Source organism: Pan paniscus, chromosome 2, assembly GCF_029289425.2.
Source record: "Pan paniscus chromosome 2, NHGRI_mPanPan1-v2.0_pri, whole genome shotgun sequence".
In the NCBI taxonomy this organism is placed as follows: Eukaryota; Metazoa; Chordata; class Mammalia; order Primates; family Hominidae; genus Pan; species Pan paniscus.
Genome location: NC_085926.1, coordinates 186,890,671 through 186,904,645, shown reverse-complemented (window position 1 = coordinate 186,904,645; position 13,975 = coordinate 186,890,671). Strand labels below are relative to the sequence as shown.

At 41.8% G+C, this 13,975-nt stretch overlaps 1 protein-coding gene across 2 annotated transcripts in view; it reads right to left on the bottom strand.

Moving 5' to 3' along the window:
* The window catches only part of TPRG1 (tumor protein p63 regulated 1), a 383,450-nt gene that overhangs the window by 296,245 nt on the left and 73,230 nt on the right, over positions 1-13,975 (bottom strand). The window contains exon 1 of one of the 2 annotated variants that reach the window (XR_010111707.1): positions 1,987-13,837. The gene's annotated coding sequence lies outside the window, so the exon portion shown is untranslated. Of the gene's footprint in view, positions 1-1,986; positions 13,838-13,975 lie in introns of those variants that run through there. The other variant, XM_063603024.1, reaches the window with a different exon arrangement.

Genomic DNA, 13,975 nt, shown 5'->3' with positions numbered 1-13,975 from the left:
TGCAATTGTTTTTGGGGACTTAATCATAAATTATTTCCCAAGGTGATGTACAGAATGATATTTCCTAGGTTTGCTTCTAGGTTTTTATAGTTTGAGGTCTTACATTTAAGTCTTTAATCCATCTTGAGTTAATTTTTGTATATGGTGAAAGGTAGGGGTTCAGTTTCAATCTTCTGCATATGACTAGCCAGTTATCCCAGTACCATTAATTAAGTAAGAAGTCCTTTCCTTATTGCTTGTTATTGTTGACTTTGTCAAATATCATATGGTTGTAGGTGTGTGGCTTTATTTCTGGGTTCTCAACCCTGTTCCATTGGTCTATGTGTCTGTTTTTATACTAGTACCATGCTGTTTTGTTACCGTAGCCTTGTAATATAGTTTGAAGTTTTTAGTTTGATACCTCCAGCTTTATCCTTTTTGCTTAGGATTGCTTTGTCTATTCAGGCTCTTTTTTGGTTCCACACAAATTTTAGAATAGTTTTTTCTAATTCTGCGGCAAATGACATTGGTAATTTGATAGAAATAGCACTGAATCTGTAAATTGCTTTGGGAAGTATAGCTCTTTTAACAATATTGATTCTTCTTATAAATGAGCATGGAATGTTTTTCCATTTGTTGGTGTCATCTCTGATTTCTTTCATCAGTGTTGTGTAATTGGTGTAAAGAGCTTTCACCTTAGCTTCTTCAGTGGAAAATGTATTTAATTATTATTCTTTTAGAGGTATTTAAAGCACCAGATTTCCTTCTAAATGTTCTTGTTTACATCTTTTATGTCCTTGCTTTTTCTTCTTTATCTGTTTAAACTAACAATTTTTAAAGACTCTCTAACTCAGCTATTCATTTGCCTTTATTTCACCATAGTTCTGTCATTCTTGCTTTATGTATTTAAAACATAAGGTACATTGATATATTGTTTATGTTGCCAATATATTAAATCTATGATTTTTGACAATGATAACTTGTCTCCATTTCTAATGAGCCAATTTTGAAATTGCTATCTTAATTTGCTATCTGATCATATTTGTCTGATGTCATTTTATGTCTTTATTTTTAATCTTTCTGTAAGCTTTTGTTTAAATGCAGCTTATGCAGATAACATAAGTGTGGATCTTGTTTTTAATCCAATCTGAAAGGATCTGCTTTTGATTTTGACTGGTAAGATAATTCATTTATATTTATTGTAATTCCTCCTTTGTTAGAAATTACTTCTACCACATATTGTGTTTCCATTTACAAAACTTCTATTTGTCCCCTTTTTTCCTCTCAACTTTCATTAGGTAGATCAAATTTCCTTCTCGTTGCTTAGAAGTTATGCATTCTACTTTTAATATCCTGGGGTTATTCTTAAGTTATTAAGACACATAGCTACACGTAAACCATCAATATTTTAAAAGTTAATGTCTATTTCTTTTCCTCTAGCAGACAATGCTTCCATGTATCTTTTATCTCTCTTAGCCCTCTACAAGCTTTGTTGGTATCATTAATAATCTGTGTCATAAATTACTCTATACCTTTTTTCTTTTATTAAGAGGAGTAGGCTGGGCACGGTGGCTCACGCCTGTAATCCCAGCACTTTGGGAGGCCGAGGCGGGCGGATCATGAGGTCAGGAGATCAAAACCATCCTGGCTAACACAGTGAAACCCTGTCACTACTAAAAATACAAAAAATTAGGGCATGGTGGCTGGTACCTGTAGTCCCAGCTACTCGGAAGGCTGAGGCAGGAGAATGGCATGAACCCGGGAGGTGGAGCTTGCAGGGAGCCAAGATCGCACCACTGCACTCCAGCCTGGGCGACAAAGTGACTCCATCTCAAAAAAAAAAAGGAGTAGAAGAGTAGGCTAAGTGCAGTGGCTCATACCTATAATCCCAGCACTTTGAGGAGGGCAGATTACTTGAGCTCAGGTGTTCAAGACCTACCCAGGCAACATGACAAAATCCCATCTTTACAAAAAATACAAAAATTAGCTGGGCGTGGTGGCACGTACCTGTTGTCCCAGGTACTCAGGAGGCTGAAGTGGGAGGATCTCTTGAGCCTGAGAGGCAGAAGTTGCAGTGAACCAAGATCATACAGCTGCACTCCGGCATGGGTGAACGTGTGAGATCCTGCCTCAAGAAATTAAAAAAAAAAAAAAAGGAATAATGACCCTGCGTAGCTGTTCTCAATAGCCAATCTCCTTTTTTTCTGTAGTAATAGAGAACCTGGCTTTTAGTTTGGTACAAAGCTACCCAAAGACTAAATTTCCCAGCCTCACTTAAGGCATGGTCATGTGATAAGTTCTGGTCCAAAATGTGTGAGAAATGATATGCGTGATTTTTGAAATACATTTCCTAAAGAGATTTCCTAAAGAGACATTATCTTTCTTTTCTTTTTCTTCTATCCAGCTGTCTGAATCGTGTGCGCGGTTGTGGGACATTTGGACTACAGATAAGAAAATGTGGCACATATACACCATGGAATAGTATGCAGCCATAAAAAATGATGAGTTCATGTCCTTTGTAGGGACATGGATGAAATTGGAAATCATCATTCTCAGTAAACTATCGCAAGGACAAAAAACCAAACACCGCATGTTCTCACTCATAGGTGGGAATTGAACAATGAGAACACATGGACACAAGAAGGGGAATATCATACTCTGGGGACTGTTGTGGGGTGGGGGAAGGGGGGAGGGATAGCATTAGGAGATACACCTAATGCTAAATGATGAGTTAACAGGTGCAGCACACCAGCATGGCACATGTATACATATGTAACTAACCTGCACATTGTGCACATGTACCCTAAAACTTAAGTATAATAATAATAAAAAAAAAGAAAAAAAAAAGGAGAGATTAATAACACATAAATAGCCAACTGGTGGAGCAAAACTCTCACAACCAGCCCAGGACCACCTGCCACTTGATTCGTATGTACGAGAGAAATAATTTATCTAGTGTATTCTATTTTTTATTTTTTCTATTGCTCCTGTAACAAATTACCACTGTATTAGTAGCTTAAAACAACTTGAATTTATTTTCATACAGTTTTGGATGTCAGAAGTCCAAAATTCAAGGTGCAGGACTGCATTCTTTCTGGAGGCCCTAGGGGAAGAATCTGTTTCCCTGCTTTTTCCAGTGTGTAGAAGTCACCTACATTCCTTAGGTCACGGCCTCTTCCTTGCATTACAGCAACCTCTGCTTCAGTCATTACATTTTCTTTTCTGACTCTGCACCTCCTCCCTCTCTCATGTGAAGACTCTTGTGATTCCATGGCACCCACTCAAATTGTTCATGGTAATTTTTTGTCTTATAATCTTTAACTCAATCACATCGGCAAAGCCTCTTTTGCTATGTAAGGTAACATAGTTATGGGTTACAAACATTAGGATGTGGATATATTTGGAGTAAGGGGGCCTTATTCTACCTCCCACATCTTTTATAAACGACTGTTACTTTGGGTCAATTTTATACCTAACTGGACCTAAATTCTAACTAATATACCCTCTTTCCCAAACTCTATTAGTTTCTTCTTATTATTATTTATTTTTATTATTCTAATTGCTACTTTCCTTGTTGAGACACTTTTTCCAAGAGTGCTTTAAAACAAGATCTTTGTTTAGGAAACACTTTTTAATATGTAACATGCACTGTTTGCCTCCCCACTTCCCAAATAAAGGTTGCCTGATATTTCCTCTCTTCATCTCAACCACTCCTCCACAGAGTGAATCACCAACCGTCTCATTAAAGAACCCTGTCCTATACATATTTGTATTTTGTGGACCTAAAACAGTGCTTGGAATGTGATATTCACTCAGCAACAGTTTGCTAAATGATGTATTGAATTGGTTTTTATGTGATAGCCACAACAGAAAGAGAAAAGCCAGCAATGTAAGGAATACAAAGAGGAAGACACTGAAGAAAATACTAACCTACCACCCAATGTTGCTTGTCTTGACTTCCAGAGATATTAATATCTAAGTAAAATAGTCTTCATATAAATGTATAAATGTATGTAACATCATGCATACATATGCCATGTGTATTGGTACCACATATCCTGTGAGGTAGAAAGAATTGCCTTGTTCGCTTTTCAACCTTACATGGTTTTCAGTGTCCCTTTTAATTTTTTTTTTTTTTAAGACAGAGTCTCACTCTGTCGCCCAGGCTGGAGTGCAGTGGCGCAATCGCGGCTCACTGCAACCTCCATCTCCCAGGTTCAAGTGATTCTCCTGCCTCAGCCTCCCGAGCAGCTGGTATTACAGGCACCTGACACCACGTCTGGATAATTTTTTGTTGTTGTTGTATTTTTAGTAGAGATGGGGTTTCTCCATGTTGGCCAGGCTGGTCTCTAACAGCTTGAGATCTCCTGACCTCAAGCAATCCACCCGCCTCAGCCTTCTAAAGTGCTGGGATTACAGGCGTGAGCCACGCTCGGCCCTTTTTAATTTTTTATTGAATATTTTCTCCAGTAATAAGTAATAGGGCACAGACACTGAAGACAGATAGTCTGGGTTAAGGTGCTGGCTTTGTCTTGTACTGGCTGTGTGATCTTGGGCAAATGACAACTCATTTCTGTGTCCCAGTTTCCTCATCTGTAAAATGGGATAGTGACAATAATGAAAGCTAATTCATAGAATTGAAGGGTAGGTTAAATGAGTTAAGAAGCATGACATATGGTGATCTGCCATGACCCCTTCCTCATACGTACAGAACAGGTTGTACACTCCACTCCTCAGGGTAGGTGACTGGCGTAACACTTTCAGCAACTCTTCTTCATACTTCTAGGGCATGTTGTCCTCATGTCCTAGAAGTATGTACACTCCCCAAGGTAGGGAGCTTGGAGTAACACCTTTAGCAACTCTGTTCACTTCTTCCCCTGTAGGATCATTGCCTGGATTTTACTTTTAGTAAATTTAATTGGGAATAATGGTGGGAGGAATTGGAAAGTGAATTATTTAATGCAGATTAATTAGAAAAAAGAAAGAAGCTGATATTTTGATTTTTGATTCCAGAGGCTATTTAAAACTTATTGGAGAAAGGAGTATAGCATTGCCAGAAAAAAATCCAAGACATCCAGGTAAACTTGAATTTAAATTTAACTGGATGTTGTTTTTTACCTTTGTTTATATCTTTTGCTAATTCTGGCAAACCTACTCTGAAACACCAATATTCATCTCACACAATTTCCTTATTTTGTGATGGGAAAATTGAAATAGACAATGAAATAAAGTCGCCCACATCTAGAGAATGAAATGCAAGACTCAAACCCAGATCTTATGACTCCTTTTCAAGTCACAAGAAGCACAAAAAAAGCATCAGAAATGTTCAGGCAAAAGAGCATAGAAAAAGAGAAGAAACACCTCTGGTTTCTCCTCCCTTACCCAGTTTGTCTTCGTGTTGCTATAAAGAAATACCTGAAGCTGAGTAATTTGTAAAGAAAAGAGGTTTGACTGCCTCACAGTTCTGCAGGCTGTACAGGAAGCATGATGCTGATGCTGATATCTGCTTATGGTGCGGCCTCAGGAAGCTTCCAATCATAGTGGAAGGCAATAGGGAGCCAGCGTATCACATGATCAGAGCAAGAGAAAGAGAGCTGTGGGAGGTGCCACACTAATAAACAACCAAATCTCATGGGAATGACTACAGTGAGAATTCTCTCATTATCCAGGGGATGGCGCCAAGCCATTCACAAGGGACCTGCCCCCAGGATCCAAACACCACCCACCAGGATCCACCTCCAACATTGGAGATTACATTTCAACATGAGGTTTGGGTGGACAAACATCCAAACGATATCAGCTAGTTACATAAAAATATCTTTCTTAAATTTAGAATCCAGCTTCTAAGCCATTTATAAAGGCTTATACTACATTGCCTTTTTGTTGTTGTTGCTAAAATCATTAACCCATTAATTAAGATTGTGTGGGCCTGCTTGGGAAAAGCCTATTGAATTGCTTTTGTCTGTTCTATAATGAAAGACAGCACAGAGACAGGTTGGCATTAGTTATGTTAAAGCCCTATTCATCTCTATTGATGTTAATTTACATGGAATGTTTTATAACATCGACATTCTATACTGTTTATTCCCTGCTCTTTTTATCAGAAGCAGCAACATCATAAAACATTGCACCTCTAAATGAACCACATTTCCAGGTGCCTGTTTTCAGCTGTTGAAGTCACATCTCACAAACTGATTCCTTTCTCCCCCTTCAATCAATTTAAATTTCAATAAAAAGGTATTATTTTCTCTGGCTCCCTTAGCTCAGGATAGCAGGCATTATCATATTAACAATTTTAGAGTAGAAAAAAAGGCTCAATTTTTATTGAACCTCTTTCCAAACTGTTCACTTTGCCTAAAATAAATTATCACTTTCAACCTACTAAATTACCTTGTTTTTTTTTTTATTGAAAACACTTACTCAATTCCATCTTCAATAGGAAATAGACCATGACTGGGGACTAGGAGAAAGTTAAATTAGCCTCCCTTGCTCCTTTATTTCGAGACACTTGGTATTTTTATTAAAATGCCTATTATAATCTGCTCTGTAGTCATACATTTGTCAGCCTCACCTACTGGAGGGCAGGGGCTATGATGTACTCTAACTAACGTACAGTAGAAATACATTACTACCATTTGTTTTACTGTTTACAGAGACAAATGACCATGCTAACTACTATTTATTGGCCTTACCATACACAGTGTGCAGTGTGCTCAACATCTTACCCCTACTACATCACAGCAATGATACTGCACTAATAAATATTAACACACGCAATTAAAAACCTGATACTTGCAAGGGAAAGGGCACGTAATTACAAACCCTAAAAACTGCTAAACGGGGAACTGGAATCTAGATCCCTTAACACACAAAGTTCTTTGTCTTCTTATCTGTTAGCTATAATGGGTGAAGATCTCAGATATGACAGAACCAAGATCCTAATTCCTCTTTGTCTCCCACTTACTACCAAGGAACACATGAGCAATGCATGCTATATGAAGGACAGCAAAAGTGACCCTGTCCCCCATAGAAGAAATGGTTGTGACACTATTGGTCATCTTCAGTGGCTTATCTGGCCTTTCATTCGTTCTCTCCACCTTTGCACAATGAGCAATTTATGGAATGCCCAAGCGTCTCCCTCAAGTGCCAATGTTGGGTGGCAAATAGGGCACTGGAATGCGGTCAGGGAACTTGAAGCCTATTTCTGACAATATGATTGACTGGAGTTAGGCCTCAATTTCCCCATCCGTGAACTCATGGAGTACGATTATATAACCAAAGGCTCCTTCTAGCTATATCTTCCTGTTATTCACCAGAATATGGGTTTCCTGAGAAATCCCAGCACATGGCACACAGTAAGTTCTCAAAGTAAATACTTGATGAAATAATGAATAATCACCAGAATATGAATTTCCTGAGAAATCCTAGGACATGGCACACTGTAAGTTCTCAATAGTAAATACTTGATGAAATAATGAATAATGAGGGAACGAAAAAAAATGGCCACTACGTCAGTTCTCAGGAATCGGTAATAAGTTTTTCCTTCACATCAAGGCATAAGAGGGAATGCATGCTCACTGTTCACAATGCTATTGCTTTTAAGCCTTCCAACACACTTCCATCTGGCCCTGATTTTCCATTTTTCCAATTTGGAACAACTTTTCCTATCCATTGGAATCACTTCCTTTCTTATGTTTACAAAACATATGATTTGGGGATTTTGCATAATTCATCCAAAACATAGACTAACTCAAACTGAGTCCAAATACCATCCACCAAGCAGCATGGAATACAGCATTGGATACATGAAAACATAATTTTGTATGCCTTTGAAAACCTAGTGAAGAAATTCAACCTAGCCATATTTTAATCACAATAATATTGCCCCTGTGGGCTTGTCTTGCATACACCATGCGTGTATTTATATTTCTACATAGACTTTATGGTGTTTTGGTTCATTACAGTCGGGTTGTTCAAGTTGAATGTAGAAAAATGAGATTTTCAGCATAGTTCTGACTTTCTATTTACATACCTTACTTAGTCCAGATGTAAACTTTTAGAACAGCTGCATCTTTTAGAAGCAAAGGATTTATTGATTGCTTGTAGGCATTCTGAATACTGGTGGGGTATTTTGGTTTCTTTTGGCAGGGTCAGAGTGAGGCAGGCTGAGTGAAAATCTAATTGTTTACAAAAGTAGGCCTGAGGTATACAAATGTAGTAGACACCACAGAAGTTATTAAGTGAAAAACTCTTATTTTAAGGTTGGTCAAGGAAAGAAGAAAGTGTTGATTTGGAATTTTTCTCTAGTGCTTTCCCACCTTCACTGCACAAGAAAACAATTGCATAGCATTGCATGCAAGGTATTTTTCTAAGCACCCTACAGATACTGACTCATCTAATACTGTTAACACATTGATCAGCACATTTTACTTCCAAAAAATCAAAAGCTCAGAAAAATAAAGACATTTTTCTAAAGTTATTGATATATATAAGTGGCACAAGTCATGTTTAAGACCTGACAGCCTGGGTGTGGAGTCAATGCTCTCGACAAACACGCCATGTTGCCTCCTACCTGGGCTCCTTGCCTCCATCTTACTCCTTCGTCTTTCAATCCATTCTTCGCCAATGTGACCTGTCTATAGCACAGCTTCGTTCCATGTTATTCTTCAGCTCAAAACTCATTAGTGTCTCTTAGCTGTCCTCCCAAATCAAGTGATGCATCCCCATTCTGCTTTTCCAAGACTCTACAACTTCGCCTCAACATGTCTTTTCTAACTAATATTCTAAATCTCTCCCTGCACAAATCTTATGTTCCAGCTAAGCTTAAACCCTGCTTGCCATTCCTAAAACATGGTTTTGATTTTTCCATCTCAATGTTCTTGTCCATGTGGAAAGAAAAAACTTCCCCAATACCAGGGCTAGTATAAACCTCACCTGCCCAGCAATGTGCAAAAATCACTTTCTCCCTGTTATAGACTGAATTGTGTGCCCCCAAAGTTCATATGTCAAAATCCAACCCCAAATGTGACAGTATTTGGATTTAGATCTTTAAAGAGGTCTAAGGTTAAATGAGATCTGAAGGCTGGCTCCCTAATCTGATAGGACTGACGTCCTTATAAGAAGAAGAAGAGACACCAGAGCTCGCTCTCTCTGTCTGTCGTTTTCTCACTCTCTCTCTCTCTCCACAGAGAAAAGACCACATGAGGACAAAGTGAGGAGGAGGCAGTTGTCAAGTCAGGAAGAGAGGCCCCATCAGAAACCAACCCTGTTAGCATCATAATTTCAGTCTCCAAAATAGTGAGAGAAAAAATGTCTGTTAAGTCACCCAATCTGTGGCATTTTGTTGTGGCAGCTCAAGCTAACTAATATACTCTCCCTCACTCCTTAGAATAGGGATTCTCAACCTTGTGTTCAATGACTGTGAACCCTATAAATTTTGGTGATGCACTAATAAGGGACTAAAAATTTAAAAAAAAAACTGAAAAAAAGTCACGATTAATAACAACACATCTCTTTTGAGGATGAACTGTATCTCTGAATGTTGAAAAATCATCCACCATTTTGCACTTTTTCTGGTTCACTGTTCAACATGAAGTTATTATTTTTTTCACTGTAGATATCTCAACTGATTTGTTAATGCTTTCTTAGATACTCAAAAGACAACATTCTCTTATACCCTAGAGAATATTCCAGAAAGCAGGCACACGCTTGATTATTCCATGTCTCTTTCCTCTCAGCGTCAGCAAGTTACTCCTTATTTTTCCCCTTATTTCAGGGGACATGTCAACCATTAGAGAGAATACACTATCATACCACACACAATTCGCTTCAATATACTGCTCACATTTTATCAGCACCCTTGAGAAGATACATCCACAAGCCAGTTGAGAATTATTAAGGAGGGAGACAAGATGGCCGATTAGAAGCAGTTAACTTGTGTGGCACTCAGGGAGAGGAACAAAGGGAGCAAGTAAATACAGCACCTTCAACTGAAATATCCAGGGACTCGCATTGGGACTGATCAGGGAAGCAATTCAACGCACAGAAAATGGAGAAAAGCAGGGCAGGGCAGTGGCCCACCCAGGAGCAACATGGAGCCAAGGGAACCCCCACCCCAAGCCAAGGGAGGCGGTGAGTGAATGTGTGACCCCTGGAAACCACACTTCTCCTATGGATCTTTGCAACCCTCAGATCAGGATATCCCCTCATGAGCCCACCCCACCAGGGCCTTGGGTCCAACACACAGAGCTGTGTGGAGTCTAGGAAGAACCGGTGCTCAGGCACATACAGAGACCCAGGAGCTTTACATACTCCAGCCCTAGGATCCCCAAGAAAGGTGATGGCATCTCAGGCAAGGCAGGATGTTGGTACATACCCCTAGGAAGGGGGCTGAATCCAGGGGACCAAGCAGCATCAGTCTGCAGGCCCCACTTCCATGGCACCTCCCAAAATAAAACCCACTGGCTTGGAATTCCAGCCAGCCACTGGCAGCAGCGTAATGCCTGCCTGAGATGGGACGAAGCCCCTGGGGGCTCTGTCATTTGGACAACTCAGCCAGCCTTTGCAGAGTCCAAAGATCTGAACGAGAAAGGGATCCCCAAACACAGCACAGATGCTTTATCAAAATGTGGCCAGACTGCTTCCTTAAGAGGGATCTTTATCCATTCCTCATTACTGGGCAGGACTTCCCAGCCAGAGCCTCCAGCACCTCTGCCTATATTCTATAGGCAGAACTCTGATCTCTCCCTGGAACGGAGTGCCCCGCGGGGAGGGGTAGGCCGCCATCATTGTTGTTTGGACAGCTCATCTGTTCCAGACTGCAGGCTTTAGAGAGTCCAAACAGTCTGGACAAGGAAGAAACCCCCCAGCACAGCACAGCTGCGTCACCAGAACATCGCCACACTGCTTCTTTAAACAAGACCCCAGTCCACTCCTCCTCACTGGGCAAGAGCTCCCAGCCAGGGCTTCCAGCCACCCTTGCCTATATTATATAGACAGAGTTTTGATTTCCCCCTGGGATAGAGTGCCCTGGGAGAGGGGCAGGCTACTACCTTTGCTGTTTGGGTGACTTGGCTGTTCCAGCCTACAGGCTTTGGAGAGTCCAAGCGAATCAGGGCAGAGGCGGTTCCCCAGCAGAGCTGGCCTGTTTTGTTGAGGTGTGGCCAGACTGCTTCTTTAAAGGGGACCCTGATCCATTCCTCCTCACGGGGAAGGTCCTCCCAGCCAGGGCCTCCAGCCATCTCTCCCCATGTTCTACTGGCTACAGAGTTCCAATTTCTCCCTGGGATGGAGTGCCTGGAGGGCAAGGTGGGCCACCACCTTTGCTGTTTAGACGTCTCAGCTGGTCTAGCCTGTGTGCCTTGGAGAGTCCAAACCAATTGGGGACTGAAGGGATCCCCCAACACAGCAAAGCTGCTCTACCAAAACACAGCCAGACTACTTTTTTAAGTGGGTCTCTGATCCCGTTCCTCCTGACTGGTGAGACTTACCAACTGGAGTCTTCAGCCACCTCATGCAGGTGTATTCAGGCCAGCAACAGTTCTGTACACCCCTAGGATGGAACTCCCAGAGGAAAGGGCAGGCTGCCATCTTTGCTGTTTCAGAGCTTTCACTGGTGAAACCTCCAGGTACTGCAAAAACTGAGGTGTCTATGGTCTGGAGAAGAACCCCGCAAACTGCAGCAGCCCTAGAGAAGAGCGGCCAGGCTGTTAAAAGAAAAACAACAAACAAACAAAAATAACAACAAAAAAGAAACACAATAACCCCACCCAAAGGGCAGCAACTTCATAGATCAAAGGTAGATAAGCCCATAAAGATGAGAAAGAATCAGTGCAAAAATGCTGACAACTCAAAGAGGCAGAGTGCCCCCTTTCCTCCAAATGACTGTGACACCTCTCCAGCAAGGGTTCAGAACTGGGCTGAGGCTGAGATGGCTAAAATGACAGAAGTAAGCTTCAGAATATGGATAAAAACAAACTTCGCTAAGTTAAAGGAGCATGCTGTAACTCAATGCGAAGAAGCTAAGAATCATGATAAAACAATGCAGAAGCTGACAGCAAAAACAGCCAGTATAGAGAGGAAAATAACTGACCTGATAGAGCTGAAAAACACAGTACAAGAACTTCACCATGCAATCACAAGTATTAAAGCAGAACAGACCAAGTGGAGTAAAGAATCTCAGAGCTCGGGGAGGAGCCAAGATGGCCGAATAGGAACAGCTCCGGTCTACAGCTCCCAGCGTGAGCGACGCAGAAGGCGGGTGATTTCTGCATTTCCATCTGAGGTACCGGGTTCATCTCACTAGGGAGTGCCAGACAGTGGGCGCAGGTCAGTGGGTGCGCGCACCGTGCGCGAGCCGAAGGAGGGCGAGGCATTGCCTCACACGGGAAGTGCAAGGGGTCAGGGAGTTCCCTTTCCTAGTCAAAGAAAGGGGTGACAGACGGCACCTGGAAAATCGGGTCACTCCCACCCGAATACTGCGCTTTTCCGATGGGCTTAAAAAACTGCGCACCACGAGATTATATCCGGCACCTGGCTCGGAGGGTGCTACGCCCACGGAGTCTCGCTGATTGCTAGCACAGCGGTCTCAGATCAAACTGCAAGGCGGCAGCCAGGCTGGGGGAGGGGCGCCCGCCATTGCCCAGGCTTGCTGAGGTAAACAAAGCAGCCGGGAAGCTCGAACTGGGCGGAGCCCACCACAGCTCAAGGAGGCCTGCCTGCCTCTGTAGGCTCCACCTCTGGGGGCGGGGCACAGACAAACAAAAAGACAGCAGTAACCTCTGCAGACTTAAATGTCCCTTTCTGACAGCTTTGAAGAGAGTAGTAGTTCTCCCAGCACGCAGCTGGAGATCTGAGAACGAGCAGACTGCCTCCTCAAGTGGGTCCCTGACCCCTGACCCCCGAGCAGCCTAACTGGGAGGCACCCCCCAGCAGGGGCACACTGACACCTCACATGGCAGGGTACTCCAACAGACCTGCAGCTGAGGGTCCTGTCTGTTAGAAGGAAAACTAACAAACAGAAAGGACATCCACACCAAAAACCCATCTGTACATCACCATCATCAAAGACCAAAAGTAGATAAAACCACAAAGATGGGGAAAAAACAGAACAGAAAAACTGGAAACTCTAAAAAGCAGAGCGCCTCTCCTCCTCCAAAGGAATGCAGTTCCTCACCAGCAACAGAACAAAGCTGGACGGAGAATGACTTTGACGAGCTGAGAGAAGAAGGCTTCAGATGATCAAATTACTCTGAGCTACGGGAGGACATTCAAACCAAAGGCAAAGAAGTTGAAAACTTTGAAAAAAATTTGGAAGAATGTATAACTAGAATAACCAATACAGAGAAGTGCTTAAAGGAGCTTATGGAGCTGAAAACCAAGGCTCGAGAACTACATGAAGAATGCAGAAGCCTCAGGAGCCAATGCGATCAACTGGAAGAAAGGGTATCAGTAATGGAAGATGAAATGAATGAAATGAAGCAAGAAGGGAAGGTTAGAGAAAAAAGAATAAAAAGAAACGAGCAAAGCCTCCAAGAAATATGGGACTATGTGAAAAGACCAAATCTACGTCTCATTGGTGTACCTGAAAGTGATGGGGAGAATGGAACCAAGTTGGAAAACAATCTGCAGGATATTATCCAGGAGAACTTCCCCAATCTAGCAAGGCAGGCCAACGTTCAAATTCAGGAAATACAGAGAACGCCACAAAGATACTCCTCGAGAAGAGCAACTCCAAGACACATAATTGTCAGATTCACCAAAGTTGAAATGAAGGAAAAAATGTTAAGGGCAGCCAGAGAGAAAGGTCAGGTTACCCTCAAAGGGAAGCCCATCAGACTAACAGCAGATCTCTCGGCAGAAACCCTACAAGCCAGAAGAGAGTGGGGGCCAATATTCAACATTCTTAAAGACAAGAATTTTCAACCCAGAATTTCATATCCAGCCAAACTAAGCTTCATAAGTGAAGGAGAAATAAAATCCTTTACAGACAAGCAAA